This window comes from Daucus carota, chromosome 2 (assembly GCF_001625215.2).
Source record: "Daucus carota subsp. sativus chromosome 2, DH1 v3.0, whole genome shotgun sequence".
Lineage (NCBI taxonomy): Eukaryota > Viridiplantae > Streptophyta > Magnoliopsida > Apiales > Apiaceae > Daucus > Daucus carota.
The window spans coordinates 4,446,171-4,463,042 of NC_030382.2; the positions used below are offsets into that span (position 1 = coordinate 4,446,171).

The 16,872-nt window shown below is 36.9% G+C and overlaps 1 non-coding gene across 1 annotated transcript; it reads right to left on the reverse strand.

Moving 5' to 3' along the window:
* Positions 1–10,451: 10,451 nt before the first annotated feature.
* On the reverse strand, positions 10,452–10,558 carry LOC135150914 (small nucleolar RNA R71). Its single transcript, XR_010289375.1, has one exon. It is a non-coding gene; the product is annotated as a small nucleolar RNA R71 (small nucleolar RNA).
* Positions 10,559–16,872: the final 6,314 nt, after the last annotated feature.

Here is a 16,872-nt window from a genome sequence, read left to right on the forward strand (position 1 = left end):
AAAACAGATAATTCAAATCATTTTAAAACTATAAATCATTGTTGCAAAACAGCTTTGGAATTCTACTATGCCAAGTATGCTCTCAAGGGAATGAAAATTCATAAAGAAAGATAATAGGAACTATTTATGACAAGACTGGGAAATAACTACTGAGGGTTAAGTGTTTAGATTCATATGACAACCAAGTGAAGTGGTATATTAGGTGAAGAATACTTCTGGTTTGTTAACATTGAAGAATTCAAGGTATCAGTTCTTAGTGTTATTGTAAGCTTATAACAGGGTTCTAGAGAATCAAGTTTATAGGGGAGAAATATGATAGGTTAAAGCATCAAAGGTTATACAAGTTCTTCGTTTATAACAATCTAGAATACTTGGCAACTAGTAGAGTTTTAAACTTTGATTTCAATGATAAACAGAATTGTAATATTCTAAAAATCAAGTATCAAATCATGGCATCAAAATCTTTAACCAAGTTAGTTGGATAATATACTTGCCTTAAGAAACGTGTAACACAGCTTACAGTTTAGGGTTGGTCCGCAATTGGCTCTTTTCCTGCTCGCCTACTCGGACCTATAAATAGTAATAAAAAACGTGTCACTATTCAATTTCATCTCTACCCATTTGCGATTAAAAAAAACAATCATACTTTACACTCTATACAAATATTAAGATAATAGTATATAATATTATATAATCAAATAAGAATTAAATGAAACATGGAAATAATAATTAAATAAATAATGCATATATAATATACAACCACAAAATATATTATTTACACATAACATATAAACAAGAATCTCACATATGCAAATATACAGATATCATACATCTAACACATAAAATTATTGTCTAATTTACGGTTATTTCTCAGTCACATAAACTGCCAGACAGCCACCGAAAGATTAGCAATTTACTACCATTAGGCTATCTCAGTATCAAATGAACATCAATCAAGAAAGGTAGGATATTGAAAGAGCTTTATAACCATATAAGGTATGAAAAAATTGATCAAGTAACGAAACGGGAATTTAAAGTTTAAGTCAACTATTTAACACCATTCAGCAGCAAGTATCTGAATTACTTCAGTTCATAGCATGATATATCAAGTCTTAATTCTAAGAAATATGAACAGAAAATATCATAATTGGAATTATCTAGTCAATCCAAAAAGATTCATCATTTTATCATTTATAGAACTTGCACAATGTCTCATTTAGCAAAACAGGGCAGACTTGGACAGTTTTGACATATCTAGCTAATCCAATTTTTATAAAAATACAAAACGACCTCAAATCATGATATTCAAAGAATACAAACCAAAGACTAATCACATAACCACATTATAAAAACAACAAAAGCAGATTTGGAGGTGTGGTTATTAAGTTATGCATTTTTGAAAATGAAGTACCAACACAATTGCAACTATAGAAGGGAGGTTGACACTATTAGCTTACAAAATTCATAACTTTAATTATACATATCCAAATCAAGTAATTCTTCTTGGTAATCACAGAAGACTCTACATAGCATCTAGTTACAGAGGTTTTGATATTTTACAACTACTCTCAACATGCTTAATTAGTATCCAAACAGAAAAAAATTTCAGCTTCCAGAATTTTAAACTAGTTAATACAATAAAATCATATAACTTTAGTTTTACTAAACGAAATCTCAAATTTATTTTTCCCACTTAAAATACACTTCAAGGCACTTATAAAATGAGTAATTTACACAGTAACAAACAACAATTTCACACCATTCTTAAGCATATCAAAACAGGGCAGGTTTGTCCTAGCAGCATGGTACCACAAATTGACTCTTAAGCATCACCAAAAATTGACTATTAAGGCCTAAGAACTAATATGCAACTTCCAATATCAGAATTCTCTACACAGGAGCCCTTGAACACATAGAATCTGTCACCAAGAACCTCATGCAGCTAGCAAGGATCATAAATCAAAGTAGTTCAAGTAGAGATTCGACCGAAAACAACAAAGAAACTCATGATTCAGTTTTACCCAAAACTAATTAATACTTGTAAGCACTAACTCTATACTAAAAACTGACACGCAACAACAATCAATCACAAATCAAGCCTCAAAATCAACCCAACAATCAAAATATAACAAAACCCCGGCCATGGCTCACTCCAGTTCATCGCCATGGCGAGCCTTCACTTGGGGAGATTCGTTTTCACGAGCTCTCGACCCAGGTGAGGCTAGCAGCCTCCTTTCTCATACAATTGCACAACAAAGCCACCTCTTGGGCCGAAACCCTAATCACAGCCAACACATACATGCATATATCAAAGGGTTTGCATACAATTAAGGAAAGGGAGTAATGAGGTAGAATATAACAGCTACTAAACACTGAAAACGGCCAGGAAAATTGGTGGAAGCAATGGAGATCGGCTGATATTGCAGTAGAAGGGGGAGAGTACACGAGGGAGAGAGGAGAGGTTTGAGAGACCGATGTTTTACCCCTGTTACTACTTCTTTAATTATTAAAAGACCATATTGCCCCTGCTAGGAATTAAAACAATTTAGAAATCAAGGGCAATTTTGTAACTGAATAATCTAATCCAGAAGTTTTATTGGAAATAGGATTTTTTCAAGACTTTTATTTTTGAAGAGAATTTTAAAAAAAATTTGGAAGAAAGAGTTTAGTAAATAATAATTTGAAATAAAGGATCCAATATCAGTTGGATATTTAAAAAGGATTTGAGTTTTATAGGAATTTTGTTCGAAAAGTTTCTACATACTAGAGCAATTGCAATAAATTATTTAAAAAGAAAATTTATAGGCTCGAAATAAAAGATTGGAAGCCAAGTGACAAAATTTTAATAATTCACATATCACAAAATTGATTAATCACATAAATAATTTTACACTTAATTTAGCACCAAATTTATTCTAATATAATTAACATGAAGCAATTATAAAGTCATGGAAATTAACCTACCACATAAATAAATAAAGAAAGAAAGAAAATAGTCTTGGCAATATTATCATAAAAAATAGAATAAATAGATAAATCAAATATAATCACCAAAATATTATTATAATATACTGTGGCGTTACTTAAGCTATACAGGTTTTATCCTAATTGACACAACCCGAAACACGACGATGCCATTGCTGACATGATTAATTCAAGCACAACTCGATCCGTTATCACAAAAGGACTTGTCTGCTAAGATTACAAACCTTTCGGTTTATACAATTTATTGATATCATATATTAATAAATTTTGGAATGACATAGAATTGACATGTTAACTAGTGGTGTTGCCTGAAAACCAAATTTGCCAACATAGAATTGACATGTTAACCATCTGCAAATATAATTAGCAATATTGGTGCCTCTAGGTCCAAAGTCTGCATCCAGATTAGGTCTTTGTTATCTTCCTCCTTTCAAATTCAAATTCCAACTTGGTTTTGGTTTAGTACTACCATCAAAACCAAAATCAAACATGTTGCTCGGTGCTATGTTGCTAGGAAAGCCATGAATCTCCGAATATTCAGAGGATCTAGGAATATTAAGTTTTGGCTCCTAAAATGGATGAAGAGGCATATTACTGGCATTTGCATGTATTCGGGCATTCATGCTGCTGCTGCTTGGGGGGCCATTTGTTATGTGCCTAACCACCTCTCCCACAAACACTTGGCAGTGATTGATTAAACTATCAGGCCTCCACAAAAGAGTTGGTTACACTTGAATCACCCAAACTTGACCAATGCATGCATATACCAACTAATATAAATATGAAACATATATATTAGCAATTGAATTTATTTTCATATATACAAACCAATAGTAAAGGTATGGACCTAATTTCACTACATTATATGGTTCGCTGCGTTTTTCTAAGGTGAGAATACAAAGACCTTGAATTAATTTGGTATATTGAACATCAGAAAAGAATTTTTATATTTAATTGTTTATATTATCTTTAATCTTTATCTAAACACAAACAAAATATAATTCTACAGAAGGACTCTGGTAAATCAATTCCTCCCCAATACAAACTTTCAGTTCAATAAATCACAAACAAGACAAAATTAAATAAAATAACATTTATGGGAACGGGATGAGAAGGTAAGAATTATAACTATAAATTAAAGAGAGATTTGTGGTATAAACCTAACCTAGAGAAGGTAGATCCACAATTGCACTTGTACTCCCTTGTACCACAGATCTTATTGTGAGACTTTAAGTCAGAGAGCACTGCATACTTCTTCTCACATTTGTGCATATATATTTCTTATTAAAACACCAAATGCAAACATCAATTATTATCACAACCATATATAGATTATTCAAAACAGGAATTAAAAAAATCTCTTATTCATATTATTGTAGTATGGCAAAAAAAAAAATCAACAAGTCTATAAGTAACATTTTAGATTTCGAAAAGTATTTAGTTTTCATTTCAAATTACTACTTATATTTTATTTTAAAATAAATAACACATATTAAAATAATTTAAAATAATGTACCGAAAACAAGTATTAAATATTATTAAAGATGTCACATCTTGACTACCTAGAGAAGCTATAGTGCGAACTTGGAGCATCTTATTCATTGTTTGAGTCTTTAAAATATAGATTCAAAAACAACTCAAGGACATCAAGATCAATATTATATCCAAAATCTGAAAGAAAAATCTCAATTATTAGCATCATAATAAGAATTGTTCAAAAATTATTTAATTCCAAAAGAAATTTAGGAAAACAAATTATAAATATATTGATTTATATCTCAATAAGTGCAAGGATGAAATTGAATTATGTCGATCAACATGATTATACAGGATATTAACATATATCAAGATTTATACCATGATTTGTCTAAACAAAAAGTGAATACTTACACTGATGGAATTCATATCACTTGAAAAGATCTTATTGAAAAACTGCTGACTACTATTGTAATTTGTAATCTAAGAGGTGAAAGAAAGAATTTGGTGATGATATTATACACTTCTAGTGAGAGAACTAGACTTATCAAATACAAGGGGCGGGTGTGGGGCCAACCCTCTGACATTGAGGGATTATATACGAAAGATTAGGGTTTTGGTCAGAAAGGCCTTATTGGTAGCAGCCCAATAAGAACTTTAAGGAGCTCTTAATTTTGTATGGGCCTAACTCTATACCATGTCATGGTTTACGATCTAATAAATGATTCATTTAAATATAATCTTTTGATTTATTTTTGAAAATTTATATTATTTGGTCATAAGAAAAACTATATTAAAATATAATTATTGAGATATTAGCTTGATGGTGTTATTATATATTTCACAAATATTGATATGAACAAAAATAATATTCTAAACCTTCCATTATGTAGTGTTTTGATTAAATACAAACATATATCTATTTAATATTATATATTAAATAAGATAATTGACTCAAGTGATTTTTTTTAATTTTCCACTTGAGCGTCAAAATGTATAGCCCAAGGAGTGAAGTACGTGTGAAGTTTTTCCTAGAAGATAATGGAGACAATGAGATAAATTGATTCAATAACATAAAAATCTGATATACGAATATTATTCAAGAATATAAATATAATTAAATGAAATACGATAATAATAACATATTGTATTGCTTTAAGCAATAGTGTCAATTAGATAACTGCTCAACTCAATCTATACATGGTGACACTCATGATGATGTTCCTACTCTTCAACAAGAGAATGTGTTGGAACACTAATAAAAACATTTTAGGATAATTTGGCTTCACTTATGCCAAAATGGGCATTCAAGGAAGTTCAAGAGCTTTGGTCACATAACTATATATCATGAAAATTGTTAAGCAGGCCTTCTCTGGTGCAGATCCATTAGAATTCTAGGAAGAACTTTAAACTTAACTAGCAAGTTTACCCTAAAACTCGCAAGTTTCCGAAGGTAAAAAGTTCTAGTTTTATATTAGTATCATCACATCATGTGTTATCTGTCATTTCTTAACTATTGCTATTTTCATTTTTTTAGAAAAAAGCTTGTGATAATTTAGAGGAAGAAGTCAGTGATCGTGATTCGGTGGAACTAGACTTTGATAATCATGCGCCTAATTGGCTTCTTGGCAGAAGTGGAAGGACAGGGAAAACAATGCTAGATAAGATGCAGAAAAGAGAAAAGAACAGATCTGCAGTATTGACAAAGCTAAGAGAAGAACCTTCTCGTGAAATGGAGGAGAAGATGAACAGAAAGCTGAAAAATATTTTGGAGAAGATTGTTCAAATGACTTCTTTACAAATTGACATTGACGAACTATTGGCTGACGAAAACACTGATCATGGGGCTGAAGCGGAGTTGGATGGAAATGAAGCCGAGGGAGCTACTTGATAGCTTGAGATCTTATGCAGTACTTTTTATTCAGAATTCTGGTGCATGAATTTATGAACTAATTAAGTAGACTTTCTCTATACTTATTAAGTGATTGTCATTTTGCTTTGCACCAAAACTTTAGAACTTTAATGGTTGTCAGAATGTTGTTGGAATAGTCCATGTTAATAGTCCATTTTGAGTTGGTGGTTATGTGCCAATGTTGATGACTTGGTTGGTTTTTGTTTTGTACCAAGTTATTTGGTGGATTGTAATGGAAACAAACATGTCATGCCAATCTGTTTATTAAAATTCATTGCTATATACTATAAACTGTTGCTATTATGAGTGATATGTTTTAGTAAAAGCATTGCTATATCCTATAAATTGTTGCAATTACTTCTTTTTTAGTAATCAAAACATTGCTGTAACGTGAAATTTGTTGCCATTTGTTATCCCTTAAATTCTAAAAGCATTGCTGTTGCACTTATTTTGTTGCCAAATATGGTTTAATTCATTGCAATTAACTGACATATTGCAATGGTTGACAAAAAAAACAACTAAAAAGCAGCATGGCAATAGGCTATTGCAAGGGCTAAATTATGTTGCTGTAGACTCAAAACCATTTCCATATGACACTTTTTGCAATTACTTTAGTCGTTGCTATATGTTACTATATTTGTTGCAATATCGCCCTATCGTAACGGGAGCAAAGTTAACGGTCATCTTTTACTAAAACATTGCAATAGACTATACTGCAATGGTTTTACCCCATTTAGCAACATTTTCAAGGGGTTGCCATATGCCATCTATGGTGTAGTGGGTTTTCATAATTTCCTCCTTACTTCTTCATAATCTGAGGTCCATCAATTAGTGGAGAATCGGGAGGTTGAATATATCTTTGTAATTTAAGAATTAACCAAAAATGCATTTTGGTCAAAAAAATAGTCGGAGTCATTTCACCACCTTGAGTTTAGCCCTCACTGTGATACAAATATCTATTACATAATCTTTATACCTAGACATTTTAGACTTACAAATCCCATCTCCACCTTTCAAAAATTAGATACTAGAGTAAGAAATATGTTGTCTGAAATTCAGTACAATGGACACATGGAACACTAAGAAACTCAAAAATAAGATAATGTAGCCCACATTCCTATAGAGAATGATGGAAATAATGAGATAAATATGATTGAATAACAGAAAAATCTCATATATGAATATTATTCAACAATATGAATATAAATAAAATAATAATTACATGTTTTATTGTCTTAATCGAGAGTGTCAATTAGATAGCTACAAAATTCAATCTATACAAGTAAAAGAAAACATCTATTGTGATAAGTAAATTGTGTTTTCACACTTATATAATTAAAAAAAACCACGCTATTTTATACACAAACATATAGTAATGAACTAACTTATTTTATATAATTTGGCTACAAACCATGCTAATAATATCCCCAGTATTAGCGTCCAGTATGCCACCCATGCCCGCGCTGTTTTAGATATGTTTGTAGTATTCGCTATGTTTGTATAAACCATATTACCATCGCTAGCCGCTCCCCATATCCCTCCTCCTTCATTGTCTCTCCAAAGTCTGCGTCAAGATTAGGTCTTTGTTATCTTTCTCCTTTCACATTCAAATTCCAACTTTGAAACTGGCTGTGCAGAAGGTTTTCTCTTTGACATTACAAGCTAAGTTATTGAAATATGGATCTGAAAGAGCCTACACAGATAAAAAAACCAAATGCATTAACCTACCGAACACTACTGGTAAATAGATAGATTCCAACAATAAGGTTTATTTTACCTCTTCAGTTGAAGGTCTATCTTTTGGTTCAAATGCAAGCATTCTTTTTAACAACCCAAGCGCTAGGGTTCTGCACACAAATTTCTTTGAGTATAAATAGTGTGGTGACACACAAATTTCTCTCAGTATTTTATATTGGAGGTGTTTTTTAATATAGTTATAGGTGATAAAGGCGGTTTTTGTCATTAAACTACTATGTATTATAATGTTGTTCAATACTAGTTATGTACCTCCGTGAATGCCGTAATTCCTTCCATGTACTTTTATAAATGGCGGAAGTCGGAACTACTTTAATATCAATAATTAAGTAAACAAGAAGAAGAATGCAATGGAGAGTTAGCTACTACTCGGAAAAAACTCTGATAAGTGGATTTTATATCCACTTGGAAGCCTTCGTTTTGGCTTAAATTGGTGATCTGGCCTCAAGCTTTTGATATTTTTGATATGTTTTAGTGTGGTGTTGTGTAGGTTTCTTTGGAGGAGGACGAGGAGGAGATTCATAGCTTTCATTGAAAAAAAACGGCGAAGCAATCGGATGCGCGAGTCAAAAGTTATGGACCAAGAAGCGGGCTGCTGAATTGGGGCACCCGCCCAAAATCTGGCGCACCTGCCCCAAATCTAGCGCACCCGCCCCACAACCTGGGCGCGAATTTAGGCCCGTTTTGCCCGTTTCTGATCCTTTTCAAGGCCCGATCACTGGGGAAGTTTAAGAAAGGCTTGGGGACTAAAGACATAACCTAGAAACATTGAAAGGAGCACGTGACGGCTACGGAGAAGATCGAGATCGAATTTCATAGCTTTTACTTTTGTAATTCTTCGAAGTAGGCGTAACTTTGGATGCTCGTTTCGGATTTGTTTCTTAACTCTTATTCTAGTACTTTGAGTTTGTTTTTCCTATTCAGTATCATGTTTACTCTTATTCCCATGATGATGAGAAGTTTGATTATGTACTAATCATTATCGTGGGATTCTAGCGGATTTATATATGGATTTCAGTAGTTGATTTGCCTTAATTTTTTATGTGATGAATGTTTGATTTCTTCGTATTGGTTGTGCTTATTCTTCTTATATGCGTAGCTAGCATCTAAGTTGTGGGTTAATCTTTATTGAAGCGACAGTGGATATATGGATTTAGAACTCGCCATGCGAACATAGGATTATGTATTCGATATACATGATTAGTGGTGTGATTTTAACCATCTTGCATCGCCCTATGTAATCTTGATAGATAGCTTGCTCTTAAACCATTATGTTTTCAAATTCTATAGACATATAGGGTCTAAGCATAATTGGTGTCTGTTTACCTTCTATCTTAATTGTGGATGTGTAGCAGTATGATGCACGTATAACGACAGTTAGCGTGTATCAGTTTCGTGTTATCTGATTAGTTATCAACCATCACATATCGATAAGGCATAACTCTGAAGGAAGTATATGATGAAGTTAGAATCCCATGTTTTTATTCTCATTAGTAAATCGTTATTCTCTTAGTTTAATGTTCTTAGATATAATTTGAGTTTAATTAGTTAATCTATATAAAACCAACCAATTTGTTATTTGTCTAAGCATTGAATAATAATCATACATTGGTGCATAAGTGCATATTTCTAAATACACCAGTCTCTGTGGGAACGAACTGAATTTGATTCTATACTACTTGTGACCACGTACGCTTGCGTGATTTTGTGCGAACAAGTTTTTGGCGTCGCTGCCGGGGACTCGGTGTTTTATTTTAGTTTATGTGCTTGTCATTAGTGGTCGTTAAAGTTCAGTGACTTGGATTCTTTTCTCATGTTTATTTCGTTTGTGTGTGTTTCAGGTACTTGAGTGACGTGTATGCGAACACGTTCTCAGGCCCGTAAAGAAGCATTGGCAAAAGCAGAAACGAAAGTAAACACTACAATGGGTGATCTACCACCAGTTGCGAATGATACTAAGGCTCTTAAGGCTTTCTCTGAGCCTAAAATCAATGATATTCAGTTGAGCATTGTCAGGCCAGCGATCGAGGCCAACACTTTTGAGATCAAACCGAGCACTATTCAGATGGTACAGAACTCAGTGCAGTTTGGGGGTTCTCCGACAGAGGACCCTAATATGCATATTCGGGATTTCATTGAGATCTGCGACACTTTCAAGTTCAATGGGGTTACTGACGAGGCCATCAAATTGAGGCTATTCCCATTTTCTCTGAGGGATAAAGCTAAGGGATGGTTGCATTCTCTTCCTGCAGGATCTATTAAGACATGGGAGGATCTGGCTCAGAAATTTCTTACTAAGTTCTTCCCTATGGCCAAAACAGCTGCAATCAGGAATGCTATCACTCAATTCTCTCAGCTGTCTGGTGAAACTTTGTGTGAAGCGTGGGAACGGTACAAGGAGATGCTTCGGAAGTGCCCACATCATGGGATGCCTGATTGGATGGTGATCAATTGCTTTTATAATGGCCAATCCTCAATTTAGGCCAATGCTCGATGCTGCATCAGGTGGAGCTCTATGGGCTAAGAGCTATGATGAGGCTTATGAGTTGATCGAGATGATGGCTGCGAATGAATATCAGAATCCTACTCAGCGTCTTCATCAGGGCAAAGCAGCAGGAATTCTAGATGTTGATGCTACTTCAGCCATAGCTGCTCAGCTTAAGGCTCTTACTATGATGGTGGATTCTTTGGCAAATCTAGGAAATCAGCAGCCACCTTCAGTCTGCGAGCTCTGTGCTGGAGCACATTCTTCGGATCAGTGTGCTATATCGAGCGAATCCGCTCAGTTTGTGAGCAACTTTCAGAGGTCGCAACAACCAGCTCCGACCACTTATCATCCCAATAATCGGAATCTTCCGAATTTCAGCTGGAGTAATAATCAGAACTTCATGCCACAACAGCAGCAACAGTTTCAGCAGCAAGGATCTAGACCTTTTAACCCTTCTGGTTTTCAACAACAGTTTGCACCGAGGCAGCAATTCCATCCACCCGAATTCCAGCAACAAAATCATGGGGTGGCTGGACAGTCTTCCAATGAAAGATCAGAATTGGAAGAATTAAGACTAATGGTTAAAAGCCAATCGGTGTCAATCAAGACTTTGGAGAATCAGATTGGGCAAATTGCTAATGCGTTGATTAATAGACCACAAGGAACCCTTCCTAGTGATACTGAGGCCAATCCGGGCAAGAAGGAAGTGAAGGAACAGGTACAGGCTGTCACCTTGAGGTCCGGAAAGGTTACGAAGGATAAAGAATCAGCAACAGAGCGAAACAAGGAAGAGAGTGATCAACAGGTTGAAACACCCGTGCTCTCATCTGAGTCTGATAGTGGAAAAACTGTTGTTGAAGCTAACAAGAATAAAATCAACGAGGAAGCAAGAAAGGATTCAGCCGAAAAGTCTAGCCCGAAAACTGAGACTGGGGTCAAGCAAGTATATCCACCTCCACCTTTTCCGAAGAGACTTCAAAAGCATAAGCTCGAAAAATAATTCGCAAAATTTCTAGAGGTCTTCAAGAAATTACAAATCAACATACCTTTTGCAGAGGCTCTAGAACAAATGCCGAGTTATGCTAAATTCATGAAAGGTATTCTATCTCGAAAACACAAACTTGAGGAATTGGAAACTGTGGCTTTGACCGAGGAGTGTAGTGCTGTGTTGCAACAGAAATTGCCCCCGAAGCTGAAAGATCCGGGAAGCTTCACAATCCCGTGTACTATTGGGCAATTGTCTTTCGACAAGTGTTTATGTGATTTGGGAGCTAGCATCAATCTGATGCCCTTGTCTATTTTCTTGCAACTTGGTCTTCCGGAGCTGAAACCTACTAATATGTCTTTGCAACTGGCTGATCGTTCGATTACATACCCAAGGGGGGTAGTTGAAGATGTGTTGGTAAAGATAGATAAGCTAATCTTCCCTGCTGATTTCGTCATTCTCGACTTTGAAGAAGATAAGAAGATTCCCATCATCCTGGGGAGACCATTCCTTGCGACAGGGCGGACTTTGATTGATGTTCAGAAGGGTGAACTCACAATGAGAGTTCAAGATCAGATGGTCACTCTTAACGTGTTCAATGCCATAAAACTTCCATCAGATGAGGAGGAATGCTTTAAAGTGGATATGCTCGAAGCTGCAGCTCATTCGAAAATCGACAACAGGCTGAAAACTGACATCTTGGAAAGGGTTCTATCAGGTGATTCAGAATTCAGAGATGAGGAGGAAGAAGAACACCTTCAATACTTGAATGCTTCTCCTTGGAGAAGAAGGTTTGAACCTCCAATTGAATCTCTTGGGTTATCGGAATTGAAGGATTCTCATGAACGACTGAAACCCTCTATTGTTGAAGCTCCTAAACTTGAGCTTAAGCAACTTCCCGAACACCTAAGGTATGCTTTTCTTGGCGAAGCTTCTACTTTACCTGTAATTATTGCATCTAACCTTTCAGGTATCGAGGAAGAAAAGCTTCTGAGAATTCTCAGGGAGTTCAAATCAGCCATTGGATGGACTATTGCAGATATCAAGGGAATCAGCCCTTCTTATTGTGAACATAAAATTCTGATCGAGGAGGGTAATAAACCCACTGTTGAGCATCAAAGAAGACTCAATCCAATAATGAAAGAAGTGGTGAAGAAGGAGATTCTTAAGTGGCTTGATGCAGGCATTATTTATCCAATCTCGGATAGTTCTTGGGTGAGCCCTGTTCAATGTGTGCCTAAGAAAGGAGGCATGACCGTGGTAGCTAATGAGAAGAATGAGGTCATTCCGACGCGAACAGTCACAGGTTGGAGAATATGCATGGATTATCGAAAGCTCAATAAAGCCACCAGAAAAGATCACTTTTCGTTGCCTTTCATTGATCAGATGCTTGATAGGTTGGCCGGTCATGAGTACTATTGTCTTCTTGATGGGTATTCAGGGTATAATCAAATTTGTATCGCACCAGAGGATCAGGAGAAGACCACTTTTACTTGCCCTTTTGGCACATTTGCTTTCCGTCGTCTTTCTTTTGGACTTTGTGGTGCACCGACAACTTTTCAGAGATGCATGATGGCTATTTTCTCCGAGATGATTGGTAAGGTGTTCATCAATGACTTTTCTGTGTTCGGTACTTCTTATGATGAATGCTTGAGCAACTTGACGATGGTGCTAAAAAGATGTGTGGAAACTAATCTCGTTCTTAATTGAGAAAAATGCCACTTCATGGTTCAAGAAGGCATAATTCTTGGGCATAAAGTTTCGAACAAGGGTCTTGAGGTGGATAAAGCTAAGGTGGAGACAATTGAAAATCTTCCTCCACCAATCTCAGTAAAGGGGATTCAGAGTTTTCTTGGTCACGCGGGTTTCTATCGAAGGTTCATCAAGGATTTCTCTAAAATCACCAAACCCTTGTGCAACTTGTTAGAGAAGGATGTGCCCTTCAAATTTGATGGAGAGTGCTTGGCTGCATTTGAAACTCTCAAGAAGGAAGTTAACCACAACACCTGTTATTAATGCACCTGATTGGAATGAGCCGTTCGAGATGATGTGTGATGCTAGTGACTTTGCAGTGGGAGCCGTGCTTGGTCAGAGGAAGAATAATATCTTTCACGTGATTTACTAGGCTAGTAAGACTCTCAATGGTGCTCAGCTGAATTACACTACCACGGAGAAGGAATTACTGGCTATTGTTTATGGATTCGAGAAATTCAGGTCTTATTTGCTTGGTACGAAGGTGTTGGTTTACACCGATCATGCTGCCATTCGGTATCTAGTATCAAAGAAAGACTCAAAGCCTCGGTTGATTCGATGGGTTCTCTTGCTTCAGGAATTCGAGTTAGAGATCAAGGATAGAAAGGGTACTGAAAATCAGGTGGCTGATCATCTCTCTCGGTTGGAAGATCAAGCGCGAGCATCCAAAGACACCACTTTGATTAACGAGTCTTTTCCTGATGAACAACTATTTGGGGTTCAAGAAGAAGAGCCATGGTTTGCCGATATAGTTAACTATTTGGTGAGTAATGTCATTCCTCCCGATTTGTCTTATGCTCAAAGGAAAAAGTTTCTTCATGAGGCGAAGTGGTATCGTTGGGATGAGCCATTCTTGTTTCGACAAGGTTCTGATCAGATTATCCGAAGGTGCATTCCATACAGTGAGATTGAAGGAATCTTGCAAGCTTACCACGACTCTACTTATGGAGGACATAAGACAACTACTAGTATTCTACAGGCGGGTTTCTTTTGCCCTACGCTCTTTAAGGATGCTCATCAGTTTGTGTTGAAGTGTGATCGTTGTCAAAGGGTAGGTAATATCTCTAGAAGGGACGAAATGCCCCTTAATGTACTTCTGGAGGTTGAAATCTTCGATGTGTGGGGTATAGACTTCATGGGACCCTTTATCTCGTCTTGCAATAATCTCTACATTCTTCTCGCTGTGGATTACGTGTCTAAATGGGTTGAAGTCAAGGCTTTACCAACCAACACCGCTGCGGTAGTCATCAGTTTTCTTCAGAAGAACATATTCACTCGTTTTGGTACTCCTCGAGTTATAATCAGTGATGAAGGATCGCACTTTTGCAATCGCAAGTTCACAACGCTGATGGAACGGTTTGGTATTAATCATAGAGTTGCCACTGCGTATCATCCTCAAATAAATGGGCAAGCTGAGGTATCTAATCGTGAAATCAAACGAATCTTAGAGAAAGTTGTGAGTCCTTCGAGAAAAGATTGGGCGTTAAAGCTTGATGAGGCCGTCTGGGCCTATAGAACGGCTTATAAGACTCCATTGGGGATGTCACCTTTTCAGTTGGTCTATGGAAAAGCATGTCATTTGCCCGCGGAGTTAGAGCACAAAGCATATTGGGCCTTAAAGAAGTTAAATTTTGATATGACAGCTGCTGGTGAGAAGAGAATGCTTCAAATTAATGAACTCGACGAGTTTAGGCTACAGGCGTATGAGAATAATAAACTCTACAAGGAAAAAGTCAAGAGATGGCATGATAGTAAGTTGGTGCAAAAGGAGTTTTTCATAGGCCAACAAGTGTTACTTTATAATTCTCGTCTCAGACTATTTCCGGGGAAGTTGAAATCAAGATGGTCGGGTCCTTTCACAATAAAGACGGTGTTTCCACATGGAGCAATTGAAATATATGAAACAACACCGGAGGAATCATTTAAAGTGAATGGACAAAGATTGAAGCCATATTTCGGAGGACCAGTGAATCGCGAGTCGGTAAGCACCATCCTCACTATTATTTAATTCTTGGGACTTCACGTCAAGCTAATGACGTTAAACAAGCGCTTCGTGGGAGGCAACCCACGTGTTTTCATGTTTTGTTTCTAGAAAAAAAAAATTTGAGTTAGAAAAATTTTTGGGGGTTAAATCCACTGGCCGAATGGGGCAAGTGCGCCAAACGCGGGGCACCCGCGCCAGACGACCAGTGGCTCGCCAGGAGTGCAGCAGACGCGCTGGAACTCTCGCGCACCCGCGCCACGCGCAGCGCACCCGCGCGAGCGGCGCGCCTGCGCCAACTGGGCAGTGCGGCTGTTACCTATAAAAAAAAAATTCTGCTGGTTTTTGTGTAGTATCTCAGCTTGTTCTTCAATTCCCAGCCCTCTTTTCACTTTCCTAACCTAGAATTAAGCCCCAAACTTCCCCCAAACACAAACCCAACTCCATCTTCTTCAATCCACATCTATACATACATATACTTACAATCCCATACACACCCACAAGCACAATCTCATCTCTTCCTTCAAACACACTTCTTCCTAATCCAATTCAAATACTACATCTATATACATTCACCTACATACACAATCCTACACCACTTCCTCTCTCTTTATTAAATCTTCCAAAAAATCTCTACACCCACTACACACCTTCAATCCCATGGCACCCAAGAGAGCTAGGAGAGCCGAAAGTAGTAGTGTACGTGCCACATCCACGGATCATCGAGTTTGGGGGTTGAGGTTGTTAAGTTCACAACTCCGGAGGCTCAAGTTGAGTTTACTCGGCTTATGGGTAAGCCAATAGCTAAAGAGAGGGGGTTCTTGCCTTCATCGGGTGATGGTGAGTTGGTGCAGATGGTTCGGAATAGGGGGTGGGAGTCGTTTTGTGAGGCACCGGGGCCGGTGCCGATGAGTATTGTGCGGGAGTTTTATGCTAATGCCCGAGCGGATCAAAACGGGTATTCGGTTGTTAGGGGGTTGACTGTGGATTACACCTTGGAGACAATCCAAGCGCTTATTGGGGGCACTGAGATGGAGTCCACTCAGGATGATTGGGTGCGAAAGGACAAGAGGAACATTAATTTAGATCAAATTGTCTATGAGTTGTGCATTCCGGGTACTACGTGGAAGCGTAATCCGTACACTAATGTGAGAGTCTCTTTCCCTGCATCTACTATGAACAGGTATGCTCGAGCTTGGAACCTGTTAATTTGCCATAGTATTATGCCATCGGGACACCACCACGATGTCACTGTCGATCGGGCTATATTGTTGTTTGGGATTCTGAGAGGGGAGTATGTAGATATTGCATACGTCATCCATCAGAACATTATGAGATTTTTGAGGATTCACACTGGAGTGGTTATACCTCACGCGACGATAGTGACTAAGTTATGTACTGCAGTGGGTGTTTGTTGGTCAGCTGATGAGCAGTTGCAGATGCCGGGTGCCAAGAAACTATCAGAACTATATGAAAATATGCATACGTCATCCATCAGAACTATATGAAAATATTCATATAGGAGTTTTTTCTATAAC